Source organism: Scyliorhinus canicula, chromosome 14 (assembly GCF_902713615.1).
Source record: "Scyliorhinus canicula chromosome 14, sScyCan1.1, whole genome shotgun sequence".
NCBI classification, from domain to species: domain Eukaryota; kingdom Metazoa; phylum Chordata; class Chondrichthyes; order Carcharhiniformes; family Scyliorhinidae; genus Scyliorhinus; species Scyliorhinus canicula.
In genome coordinates, this window is record NC_052159.1 from 45,024,765 (window position 1) to 45,038,137 (window position 13,373).

At 48.9% G+C, this 13,373-nt stretch overlaps 1 protein-coding gene across 1 annotated transcript in view; it reads left to right on the top strand.

Moving 5' to 3' along the window:
• The window catches only part of LOC119977660 (protocadherin Fat 4-like), a 221,533-nt gene that overhangs the window by 95,247 nt on the left and 112,913 nt on the right, over window positions 1-13,373 (top strand). The window lies entirely within an intron of this gene.

Consider the following 13,373-nt stretch of genomic DNA (forward strand, 5'->3'; position numbering starts at 1 on the left):
AAAGTTTTAATTATCTATTTTAAATATTTGCTGTTAGTTTTCCCCCCAACCCTCCTTCATTTTAGGCTCTTGACACCCTTCAGCTTCCCCTGTAAAATTTAAAATGGCTGCTCCTGTTGATGCTGACTTGGCTCCATTTCCGAAGGCCACACGTGGCTGTGATGGGCCATGGTATATTTTGCAATGTCATGACTACCATCAAACTCAGTTGTTGTATTGCAAAACAATCAGCTCATCAATTGTAAAGAGAGATATGGGGCGGAATTCTCCGACCCCCCACCAGGTCAGAGAATCACCGGGGAGGGGCGGAGTGCATTCTCCGGCGCCGGAGATTTGGCGGGGGCGGGAATTGCGCACGCCAGTCGGCGACCGCTCGCAGCAGCCCACCCCAGCGATTCTCCAGCCCGCGATGGGCCGTAGTCCCGCCAGTTCTATGCAGGTCCCACTGGCGTAAATTGGAGTAGGTGCCTTACTGGCAGGACCTGGTGGCGCGGGGCTGGCTCCGGGGTCCTCGTGGGGGCGTGGGGCGATCTGGCCCCGGGGGGTGCCCCCATGGTGGCCTGGCCCGCGATCGGGACCCACTGATCCGCGGGCGGGGCTGTGCCGTGGGGGCACTCTATTCCTCCCCGCCAGCCGTGTCAGCCTCCGCGATGGCCGCGCGAAGGTGAACCCCTCCTGCGCATGCGCGGGGATGACTTCAGCAGCCGCTGACGCTCCCACGCATGCGCGGACCCCGCCGGCCGGGGGAGTCCCTTCGGCCCCGGCTGGCGTGCCACCAAAGGCCTTCCACGCCGGCCGGCGGGGCGCAAACCACTCCGGCGCCGGCCTAGCCGCAGAAGGTGCAAAGGATTCCACACCTTTGGGGCGGCCCGACGCTGGAGTAGTTCCCGCCACTCCACTGCACCATTTCTGCCCGCCCTGTCGATTCCGGAGAATCCTGCCCATGGAAACAAAAACTATGGGAGGGATTCTCTGTTCTCCGGTGGCGATTTCGTAATCAGCAGTCAGGCAGAGAATCCCTTTTTACGATGGAATCGGGGGCGGCACCTGTTTTCGGTGCTCCACCCTCCCTAAAATAGCATCATCGAAGACCCGCCACACACCGTTAAGACAGCCTCATGATGTCCCCGATGCTCCGCCCCCGATGGGCCGAGTTCCTGACGGCGCGGGGCCATATGGCCTCAGTGGTCGGGAACCCGGCGTGGCGGCTGCAGAATGTTTCCAGCACCGCCACAGACGGGTGGGAGCCATGGTGCTGGCCGGGGTAGGGGGGCTTCGGCGAAGGCTGGGGTCTGGTGGGGGGTGGTTTGGGAGTGGTGAGAGGGTGTCCGGGGGGCACTATCTGGCAGGTCAGGTCTATGCATGGCCGGCGCCATGTTGTACAGCTCGATTGCTGCAGGTCATCGGCATGCTTATGCGCAGCCACGGACCCGGCAATTCTCCGGCCATTTTTGTCATGGAGGCCAGCTGTTTTACGTGGCGCGGCTGCTAAACCCTCACTGGTCGCAATACGCCACGGATCCTCCGGACATAGCCTGGAAATCGGAGAATCCAGCTGAATGCATCTGTTGAACACTTTCCACCCAGTTCCCTGGTCATATATTCCAATTTCTGATGTTTACTCCAAGATACCTCAAGGCACCTGAGCACCAAAGGCAAATTTTTTATTTCTCTGATCTTGTAGAAATACTAATGGCTGGTGTCAAACGAAGAGGAAATTATTTTCAACCTTTCTATCCTTCTGGTTGTCGGAGTTGTTCCCTTGAGCTTTCCAGCCCTCTAATTTAAAAAGATATGTATTTTATTGCAGAGTTTTCATTTATAACAAACAAACAAAATACACAATAATGATATGGAAAAATGGATATTACAAAGTACAATATTAGAAAAAAAAAGAAATTCAACAAGTTTCCAGACAATGTGACAATAATACAGCTTGTAAGCACCCCGTGCAAAGGGTGTAGATCCAACCCTCTGAGAAAGAAGGTGCCGAAGGTTCAGAGCAATCTGATGTAAAATCTGCTGACTTTCTTGGATGAGGAATTCAAAGTCTCAAACCCAAATAATCAGAATCTTGCCGTTAATGTATTATGATTAACAGCTGAAGCAAGGGCTATGTTAATAATTAAACTGACAGAAGTTTTTTCCTTTCTGGCTCCCACACGCAATGAATGGATTTAATTGCAAACTGATTCTTACGAAAGTAACAGACAGGTGAAAGCTAATGGTCACCTTGGTTGTGGAATGGTGAAAAAGCATTCAATGAACAAAAAAGGTGTAAAAACATTGAGAAGAGTTGAAAAGAAGCGAAAACCATGGGTGAAATGGACACTAACTGAAAGAAAATGAGGAAGGAAGTCTAAAAAAAATGGGAGATACACAAATTTGAAGTTAGTATTCAAACCAGAAGAGTGCAGAGAGCCCGGGTGAGATATTGGGGGGGGGGGGGGGGGGGGGAATTGGATAGCCTCTGAAAATGATGTGCGATTACACTGTGTCCATTCCTTCCAATGTGAGCAGCATGCAAACAGTCATGCTGCCTGCTGATTGTTTCCTGCATACAGTGCTTGTTTTATGACTTCAGCAGAGAAGTTCATGCAAAACGAGCATCACTTAAAGCAGCATGCATTTTAAAGGGGAGATGCTTCCAGGCTGGAACGGGGGCTGGAAGTAGCTGGCAAGACATTCTGAGCAGGGAAAAACAGTGGGTAATGGGGCAAAATGGCAGTGGGCGTTCTCTGACGCAGCACTGGAGGAGATTAGGAGGAGAGAGGTCCTCTATCCACAGGATGTAAGGAGGCCCTTTGGAAAAAAATAGCCCAAAGAACCTGGAAACAGTGCCAAAAGAAGTTCAATGATCTCACATGAGTGATCAAGGTCAGTGAATGCATCTTCAAATTCCATGGGTGGGATTCTCCGTCGGCTGATGTCAGAATCAGGAAACGCGATTGGGCGGAGAATCGGTTTTGACGGCAAAATCGTGGCGGCTGTTAATTTTGCGTCAAATCATAATTCTCCGGTGCCTCGACAGCGTTGTCAATTAATTCCAGAACGCACGTACAATAAACACCATTGGAATATCATTCCACGATTTTCTGCCTCCACTGGGGTGAATTCCCGAAGATGAGGTTCACTTGTGCTTTTAAAAATCATGAAACTGGCGGCATGAGTAATGAGGGAGAGAGAGAGGGTATGGAAAATGTCCAACGTTGCCATAGTTTGCTGACAGTCGTGCCGCTGGCTGGGAAGCTTCTGCCAGGGCTGGGGGGTGTGGGGGTTGGTGGCCAGGAGGTGGGCTGTTGGGTCTGGTTGGACGGGCATGGAACACTATATCCGTGGCCTGCAAGGTAGCCATGCAGCTGTGCATGTCACTGACTGCCCACTATGAACTTAGGGCCACAGGCCATATGGATCTTCCCCGGGGCACCCCCCCTCGGTGTCCTCTGCCCCCAACAGACCCATCAACGGGATGGGCATACTCCAGCGCACCCACCCAGTGTGCCATCTTGTTAGCTGGGTTGAGTGTGTGTGGGGAGTGAAGTTTGTAAATGCGGCTGCAGCTTGTCAGCGTCCTGAGTGTCAATCACGGACCTGACGAATCCCGCACCGTTTTTCATTGAAAACGATTGTGTTCCACGTGGCGCTGGTGTTAGCCCCTCCACGGTTTAGGTGCGACGCCGGTTTTGTTGTCATGGAAGTCCACAAATCCTGGCATCAACACTTAGCTTCAGGAACGGAGAATCCCGCCACATGTCTTTACAACTAAACATCTAGCCTCATACATCATATTAACTGTGAATTAGCACTCACGTTCAATACTTCATCAAACCTTCATGTACTCAACACTGCTGCAGGCTCACATCGAAATTGCACACCTTGGACACTGTTATAACCCGACAAGACCCACAGGGTGGCCTGATTAGTCTCCCCATGAACCATAAGGAGTATGAGCTCCCCCCACTGAGGTGCAGAGGCCCATCAGTGAGCTAGTTAACTCAGTACCATAAAAGCCGGCCCAAGTCGGAGCCGAGTTGCAATGTAGTCCAACTGGGACATGCACTGTTATTTGTAAGCAATTTCCTTTGGAAATAAACCATTGCCCAAACTCTTCTTTCCAGACTCTGTAACTACAAAATTTGCGATGAAGATAAATGGAATTACAGTCGGTGCAACTAACTATTTGGTGCACAACCACCACTCTTCACGAAGGAATAAAGTTTGCACCATTTTGAAAATGCCGCTCTTTGGCAGACTCGATGTATTTAATGAGGGTGTAGAGGACTGGACTCAGTACGGCGAGTGCTTGCGCTGTTTTTTTAAGGCGAATGATGTCATTGGTGGTGATCACCGGATGGTAATTCTTCTGACCACCAGTGATGCCCCCACTTTCAGCGTCATAAAGAGCCTGACAAACCCCACAGGGACAGATAGTATTTAGGAAGCAAGGGGGCTGCAGAAGGATTTGGACAAGCTAGGAGAGTGGGCAGTGAAGTGGCAAATGAAATACAATGTGGAAAAGGGTGATGTTATGCACTTTGGAAGGAGGAATTTAGGCATAGACTATTTTCTAAATGGGGAAATGCTTAGGAAATCAGAAGCACAAAGGGACTTGGGAGTCCTTGTTCATGATTCTCTTAAGGCTAACGTGCAGGTTCAGTTGGCAGTTAAGAAGGCAAATGCAATGCTGTCATTCATGTCAATAGGGCTAGAATACAAGACCAGGGATGTACATCTGAGGCTGTATAAAGCTCTGGTCGGACCACATTTGGAGTATTGTGAGCAGTTTTGGGCCCCGTATCTAAAGAAGGAAGTGCTGGCCTTGGAAAGGGTCCAGAGGAGGTTCACAAGAATTATCCTTGGAATGAAGAACTTGTCATATGAGGAAAGGTTGAGGACTCTGGGTCTGTACTCATTGGAGTTTAGAAGGATGAGCGGGGATCTTATTGAAACTTACAATAAGATAGAGACGGATAGAGTGGACGGATAGAGTGGACGTGGAGAGGATGTTTCCACTTGTAGGAAAAACTAGAACCAGAGGACACCATCTCAGACTAAAGGGACGATCCTTTAAAACAGAGATGAGGAATTTCTTCAGCCAGATGGTGGTGAATCTGTGGAACTCTTAGCCGCAGAAGGCTGTGGAAGCTAAATCACTGAGTGTCTTTAGGACAGAGGCAAATAGGTTCTTGATTAATAAGGGGATCAGGGGTTATGGGTAGAAAGCAGGAGAATGGGGATGAGAAAATATCAACCATGATTGAATGGCGGAGCAGACTCGATGGACCGAGTGGCCTAATTCTGCTCCTATGTCTTATGGTTTTATGGTCCTATGGCCCCAACACCGAGATGCGAGAGGTAATAGACTCCGACTCTGAGGTGGAAACCCAGGCATCCGAGTCTTCCGACAGTGACCTGGCCAGGAATCAGTCACCAGTGGTGATACCCCCTAGATGGTCACTGAGGAAACAACACTCCCCAACATGCTACACAGCCCCCGACCCAGCCCGCAAGCTAACTGGATCATTTGTGGTCACACTTGCTCACTAAATCGGATATTGACACCATGTGTATACCAAAAGGTTGCTTTGAGGTGGGTTCTATACGTAGTGAGACACCCAGCAGAAGTCAGCTGTGCCACAGCAGGGGACAAGGGTGGTACAGCTGCCAGCTAGCCCGAGGATGAGGTTGTGACATGTGCACAGTCGCTGTTATCCTGCATCTTGGAGAAGTCTACACTCCTGACAAAGCCTTGTGCTTTCTCTACCTGCTTCGACATGGAATGAGGGAAAGAACTGTCTCTGCTCTCTTCAGAGCCTCAGTGACCTCCCTGGTGAAATAGCGGACGGCAAACCAGAAGCTGTTGCAAATGTCACCAGCTCCAACCTGGAAGGAGCCCATTGTCACGGTCACCTTCACAGTCACTGACAATACCACCCTTGTCCTGCTCGACGGCTGAAGAAGTGGCAGGTTTCAGTGGAGCCTGTTTAGTGAAATGGAGACATCTGTTTGTGCATCGTTGAGATTGAATTAGAGAATTATTCCCTTAAGATCCGGGGTGGATTTGGTCTCCTACTGCATATCCTTCTCCACCGACCCCGCAGTGCTCACTCTGAGAGCAGCTTTTCCTCCTCTGTATTGAACATGCAAACATATGAAATACGGGCAGAAGCGGGCCATTCGGCCCCTCAAGCTTGCTATGCCACACTAAAAGGTCGTTGCTGATCTGTTTGGGTTTCAAATTCCTCTTTCCCATCTAACCCCGATAACCTTAGATTTCTTTACCTAACAAGAATCTATCTGCCGCCGCATTAAAAAACACTCAATTACCCCATCTCCACCACCGAAGTCTGCTCCTTCTTCCTGTCAGGCCAAGGGATATAGAAACCACAGCACTCGTGATAGGGAGCAAGTTGTTTGAATAGAACCTATGAAATCACACACAGCCCTTTGGCATGTCTCTTACCACTCACTCCCTGTCAATTTCAGTCACTTTTAGCAATGTACAAACCACCTAACACCGCTACACTCTCAGCAACAGAGGAGGGCTAGGTGGGTTTACTTTCCCACTCCCTGTTTGGTTTCAGCATTGGTTTGGAATTTCAAAATGATGCTGTATTGTCAATTCGGCATGTACTTTAATTGAAAAGTAACTGTGTGCAGCTTGTAGGAATTAAGCCAAAAAGGCATTTATAATGTAAACATGTAAGGGGTTAGTTTTATTGTGCTAATACCAGCCAGGCAAAAATGTCTGAATATGTGCCACTTCCCACTAACGTGCGCAGACACACACTTAAACCCCAGGCTTGCAGAAGGAAACATGACTTTACAGGGTATCAGATGTTACACTTGGCAAAGTTAAAGTGCAGATTAAGAAACAAACAAAGTCAATAAAGTTTCACTGATTGTATCCAAAAACTTAAGTTCTTTAGCTGAGATCATTAGCTTAAAGCCAAAGCCATTTTTCTCCTGAGAACGCTTTTGTAGAAATCCAATGGCATTTAGTAGAGTCACTGCGTTCATTTGATATATCCCCCCCTCCCACCCCCAGGCATGTTTTCAGCAAGGAGCTTGGTGTGGGGAGGGGGGGCAGATAAAATAGAGCAGATGCCCATTCCACCACCTTCGCACTTACCCCTAAGCTTAGCCCCATAATGCAGGCATCGGAATTGGCAGACCACCCTCCATATTTAAATAGAAAATCTCAGGTCAATTCGGCTTGTTAGCCAATTGACCCCAATAATACACTTGGATTGGATTGGATTTGTTTATTGTCACATGTACTGAGGTACAGTGACATGTAGCACATGTAGCCCCCGGAAGTGCGGAGGATTCCTTCAGGTAGGAGAATCACTCAGGACTTTCCTGATTCGCCCGCGTTTTCATACTGCAATGGGGACATAGCCCCATTTTTGGAGAATCCCACCTCTATTTGTCCGATTTGGTGTGCACACACTCTCCTGATTGGAGCACATCCCAATTTTCTAAATTTACACACAATCTGGCAACAGACATATCCAAGGATGTGCTGGGATTCTGTTAATGACATTATGCAGCTTACCAACAATGGTGAGTATCCATTATCCTGTTCGGACTAACCTATCCCTATTAGAGTGAAGCCTGTTAAGAGCTAAACTTTCTGGTCCCAGGCTGGATGGGCAATATGACGGACCATTTACAGGTCTGTTGACCGTGGGTGGGAATTTCCGTTCTTGGGGCGGGCGCGACTGGGAAACCCCGCCCAAAGAGGACACCATTCCTGCTGATAGTTGTACTCTTCCAGTTCTAATGAATGAGCCTGGGTGATAGGTCAATCTTCCACATTTGTCTGAAGATTCTCAGACTTGCCTGGTTCATGTGTTAAAGAATTTTGCAATATGTGGACGAGTGGCAGAAATGGTTATGAAGGGAGCTAGATTATCATAAAAACCCAACTGATTCACTGATGGCTGGGTCACTGTCTGTGCGGAGTCTGCACGTCCTCCCCGTGTGTGCGTGGGTTTCCTCTGGGTGCTCCGGTTTCCTCCCACAGCCCAAAGATGTGCGGGTTAGGTGGATTGGCCATGCTAAATTGCCCGTATTGTCCTAAAAAGTAAGGATAAGGGGGGGTTGTTGGGTTACGGGTATAGGGTGGATACGTGGGTTTGAGTAGGGTGATCATTGCTCGGCACAACATCGAGGGCCGAAGGGCCTGTTCTGTGCTGTACTGTTCTATGTTCTATGTTTATGGCAATTAACCTGGGGGGCAATACAACCCCAGAGATATCCATTTTACCACCAGTGAAGGAAGGAGGGTAATTTGGGTAAATGATTGGCCTACCTGAGATATAAGGTTGATCCAGCCCATATTCTCTCCACTCACTACTGCATTGGCTGACACCATGTAACTTAGCACGGCCACCAGAACCTCACAGGCTTTCTTCAGTAAATATAACTCTGTCAACGAGATTCAGGACACCAGTAACTACTGGGAGATTATTTATGACATTATTTGATTAAATGCCGACACGTATCACAGTGTAAATTTCAACGGTGTCCTGGTTTAGAAAACACGGCCTTCCTAAGTACCAAGTGATTAAGGTCATTTTTCAGATTGTCAGAACAGAAGTGTTGTTGCGGGCTACAAGTGAACTCCTGAGCCAAAACACAACGGAATGTTTGCATTCAGTCTCAGGTTGGATGCTGAGCCATGGAAATCAAGTTTACGCTGGTCTTTTTCAGCCGACTAATTTTGTATATTCGTTTCTTCCCCTCATGTGGGATTTTGCCAGAATGATCAAATCTGTTGCAACAAAGCGATAGACTTTAACTTTTGGGTTGCTGACTGGGGGAGTACACTGACTGAGCAACCGCTCCAGAATGAGAGGCCCATTTTGAGGTCCGCATTGATCAGCCTCAGGCATCCACCAGGGCACCTTGACGCAGTTGTGAGGATTCAGGCCAGTCTAGTATCAGTTCACCCAGAGGCCAGCCAGGGTAAGCTCTGGGTGACAGGATATTCATGATAGCCGGGCAGACTAGATTACAGTTCTGTTCCTCTTGGTCCCACCAAAATAATTTAAACTTACCTTTCACAAGAACGCAAGGAATAGGAGCAGGAGTCAACCATACAATCTGTCGAGCCTGTCGAACATCCTCTCAGTATTTACCCTGTTACGCCCCTTCAGAATCATGTAGGGGCTGGTTTCGCACAGTGGGCTAAGACAGCTGGCTTGTAATGCAGAACAAGACGAGCAGCGCGGGTTCAATTCCCTTTTCCAGCCTTCCCGAACAGGCGCCGTAAGGTGGCGACTAGGGGCTTTTCACAGTAAGTTCACTGAAGCCTACTTGTAACAATAAGCTATTATTATTATTGTTGTATGTTTCAATGAGACCACCTTTCATTCTTCTAAACTCTACACAGTATAGACCCAATTTACTTAACCATTCATCATAGGATGATCTCTCATCCCCGGGACCAATCTGTTAAACATTCTGTACCACCTCCAATTCAAATATATCTTTTCTTAAATATAGAGACGAAAACTGCACACAGTAATCCAGATGTGGCCTCACCAATACCTTGTGCAACTATAGTAAGTGGACGGTAGCACAGTGGTTAGCACTGTTGCTTCACAGCGCCAATTTTGATTTCCGGATTGGGTCACTGTCTGTGCGGAGTCTGCACATTCTCCCCGTGTCTGCGTGGGTTTCCTCCGGGTGCTCCGGTTTCCTCCCACAGTCGAAAGACATGCTGTTAGGTAATTTGGATATTCTAAATTCTCCCTCAATGTACCCGAACAGGCGCCAAATGTTGCGACTAGCGGCTTTTCACAGTAACTTTATTGCAGTGTTAATGTAAGCCTACTTGTGACAATTTAAAAAAATAAATAAATTTAGTGTACCCAATCATTTTTCCAATTAAGGGGCAATTTAGCGTGGCCAATCCACCTAGCTTGCACGTTTTTGGGTTGTGGGGGCGAAATCCGCGCAGACACGGGGAGAATGTGCAAACTCCACACGGACAGTGACCCAGAGCCGGGATCGAACCTGGGACCTCAGCGCCGTGAGGCGGTTGTGCTAACCACTAGGCCACCGTGCTGCCCTCTACTTGTGACAATAATAAAAAAAAGATTAAGACTTCTTTATTCTTTTACTTCAATCCCCTTCAATTAATGTCAACATGCCATTTGCCATCCTAATTCTTGCTGCCCCTGTGCGCTAACTTTCTGCATTCCTTGTATGAGTACACCCAAGTCTCTCTGGGCATCAATATTTGCATTTAAATATTTTTTAAAAATATTTTGCTTTTCTATTCTTTTGACCAAAATGAATAACCTCACACTTTGCGACATAAAACTAAGCCTGGCATCTTGTTGCCGCCCACTCATCTAAATCTGTCTCTGCCCCTTTTCAGTCTCTGTGTCCATACCGCCTACACTTCCACCGAGCTTTGTATCAATAGCAAACATAGATACATTACTCTCTGTCTCTTTGTCGGTCGAAGTCATTAATATAGATTGTAAACAACTGTGACCTCAGCACTGAATCTTGCAGCACTCCATGAGTCACAACATGCCAACCTGAAAATGCCACAATCCCTTGCAGGTTTCTTAAAAGGATGTCTTTCATATATTTGAATCTGCAGCTAAAGTAAGAACTTTATTATACACCTTAACGGGCTCCGTCCTGTGCTCAAATTCCCCTTTGAAATGGAACAGTCAAATGAGTTTTCTTTCCTTGATTGCTAGTAGAGGGATCTGCCCAGACCTCTGTAGCATTTCGTCATTGGTGGTGCTGTCTCTCTTTGTGCTGCCCAGGATCTTATGTAGGCAGCACTGCAGCAAGGCATCCAATTTACGTGGCACCTTTGCTGCTCTCTTACACCTCGCTGGCATGGATTGCAGTTGGCGCTACAATGGACATGTAGAATCGCAGCTTCAGGGCCATGTTGATGGTGTTGGCTACCCAGAACATGTGGAGCTGCTGGAAAACCAAGGCTGCTTTGTAGATTCTTGTGTGAAAGTTGATCACTACATCACCCTCACTGCGTATGTTGTTTCCTATGTAGGGGAAGTGGTCAATGTCCTCGATTTTCTGTTGCTCAATGATGTTACCATTCAGTCATCACTGCCTTGATTGTCTCGCAGTTGATGCATTGACCAACCTTGGTGATGCTACTCTCTAGACTGGGGCTCATGTCTAGGGAGTGTGCAATTCTTCAGCTTAGAAGGGCAGGTTCAAATTAAAGAATGGACAGTGCCAGGTAAATTTCCAGGGTGATTTTAACTGCCTGCCTGTTTGTTTTTCACTGATCACCCCTTTAACAACACATCCCTTTATCATACATATAAAAATGAAAGACAGCTGCTCTCTACTATTTGAATTACCAGCCCTTTACTGATTGCCTCACAAATTACATTTTCCCTTCCAATTCCCGTCTTCCCTTCCCCTCTCTTGCACAAGTTCGACAAGGACCTGGGTTGAGCAAGTGAATGAGCCACAGCTGTTTTTTGACTTTGCAGCCATACTTATTTATTTCAGAAATGCATAAACTGTAGAGATAACCTACCATGATACCAACCAGAAAGGGGCTAGGAGATGCATAGAGAGTATTGCAGGCATTTGACTGATTACAGCTCAGTCATAACCACCCCAAGATAATTGTCACTCACATGAATGACAATTGTCACTCACATGCACCTGTCTTCAGTCAGTACATTGGCTATAATTTAGCAGGTCCATCAGGCGCGGCGACATATCACTGGATTTTCACTGGAGAGACTTTGGAACACAATGTTCCCGGGCCCTCCCCGATGGTTCATGCCCAGATACAATAAAGTAAGAAAAAGGTGCACTCACACTCCATGTTCCTCCAACATCCCACCACAGAAACCCACAAAAATACCTCAAGGAAGAGAAGTTCTCCCCTACCCATCCCCTCAAGAAAAAAACAATAGAACAAAAAGACAGAGAGAACCCACATCCCCCTATATTTCCTCCAAAGTTCAATGTCCTCCCCCTCCTTCGGTCGGAGAATCCCCCGGGGGGGGGGGGGGGGGGAGGCGTGAATCCCGCCCCTCCGGCCCGATGCCAGCTTCGCCGTTTTTTGGGCACCAGTGGGATTCTCGCCACGCCGGTCGGGGGCCGTTGACAGCGCTCCCCCTGACAATTCTCCAGGCCCCGATGAGCCGAGTGCCCGACAAGTTTTGCCCAGTCCCGCTGGCGTGAATTACACACCTCATACACGGCAGAACCTGACAGGTAAGTGTGCGGGGGCCGTCCGGGGGGCGGGGGGATCCGACCCGGGAGGGGGGGGGGGGCCACGGTAGGCCTGGCCCGCGGGCAGGCTGGTTCCATGGGGGCCTTCTTTTCCTCACGCCAATTCCCTGTAGGGCTCTGCCATATTGCCCGAAGGCCGGTGCGGTGAAGTGAAACACTGCGCATGCACAGAATTAACCGCCCGTTACGCACATGCGGAACTCACACCGGCCGTTCTGCGCCGGCTGGAGCTGCAGGATCCACTCTGGCGTCAACCTAGCCCCCTAAAAAGTGGAGAATTCCTCACTTTCGGGGGCCGTTGACACCGGAGTGGTTGGCGCCGGTTTTCACCCCGGCATGGGGATATAGCACTATTATTGGAGAATCCCGCCCATTGTCTCTCAAAAAGTCCGATGCCTCCTCTGGTGTCCCAAAATAATGCTCACGGCTGTTATAGGTCACCCAAAGGCTGGTCGGGTACAGCATCCCGAACTTCACTCCCTTCTTGAAGAGGGCAGCCTTGACTCTGTTGAATCCAGCTCTCCCCTTGGCCAGTTCCGCACTCAGGTCTTGATATACCCAGAGCTCATTACCTTCCCAGGTGCACCTTCCAGTCTGCCTGGCACACCGCAAGATCTTCTCTTTATCTAGGAACTGATGTAGCCTCACCGCCATTGCCCTCGGCGGCCCGTTCACCTGCGGCTTCCTCACCTGAGGGCCCAGGAACATTGTTTGCCCGATCGACCTCCAGGGGCCGACCGAAGGCCCCCTCCCTTGTCAGCTGCTCCAACATTTTGCCTACATATGAACCAGCATCCGCTCTCTCAATGCCCTCTGGATTCCCAACAATTCTTAAATTTTGTCTGCGGGAGCGGTTCTCCAGGTCATCCACCTTTTCTTTAAGCCACTTCGGGGTCTGCCGCATCATCCCGATCTCCGCCGCCAATGAGGTAAGCTGCTCCTCGTGCTCCCCCACCACCTCCTCCACTTTCTGGATTGCCTGGCTCTGGGTCTCCAGCCTCAGCTCCACCCAATTGATCCTCCCCTTGAGCGGGTCCACCACCTTCGCCAGCTCTTCCTGAGCCTCTCTTCTCTGCTGGCTAAACTTCTCATTCAGGAAGCCCAACAGCTGTTCC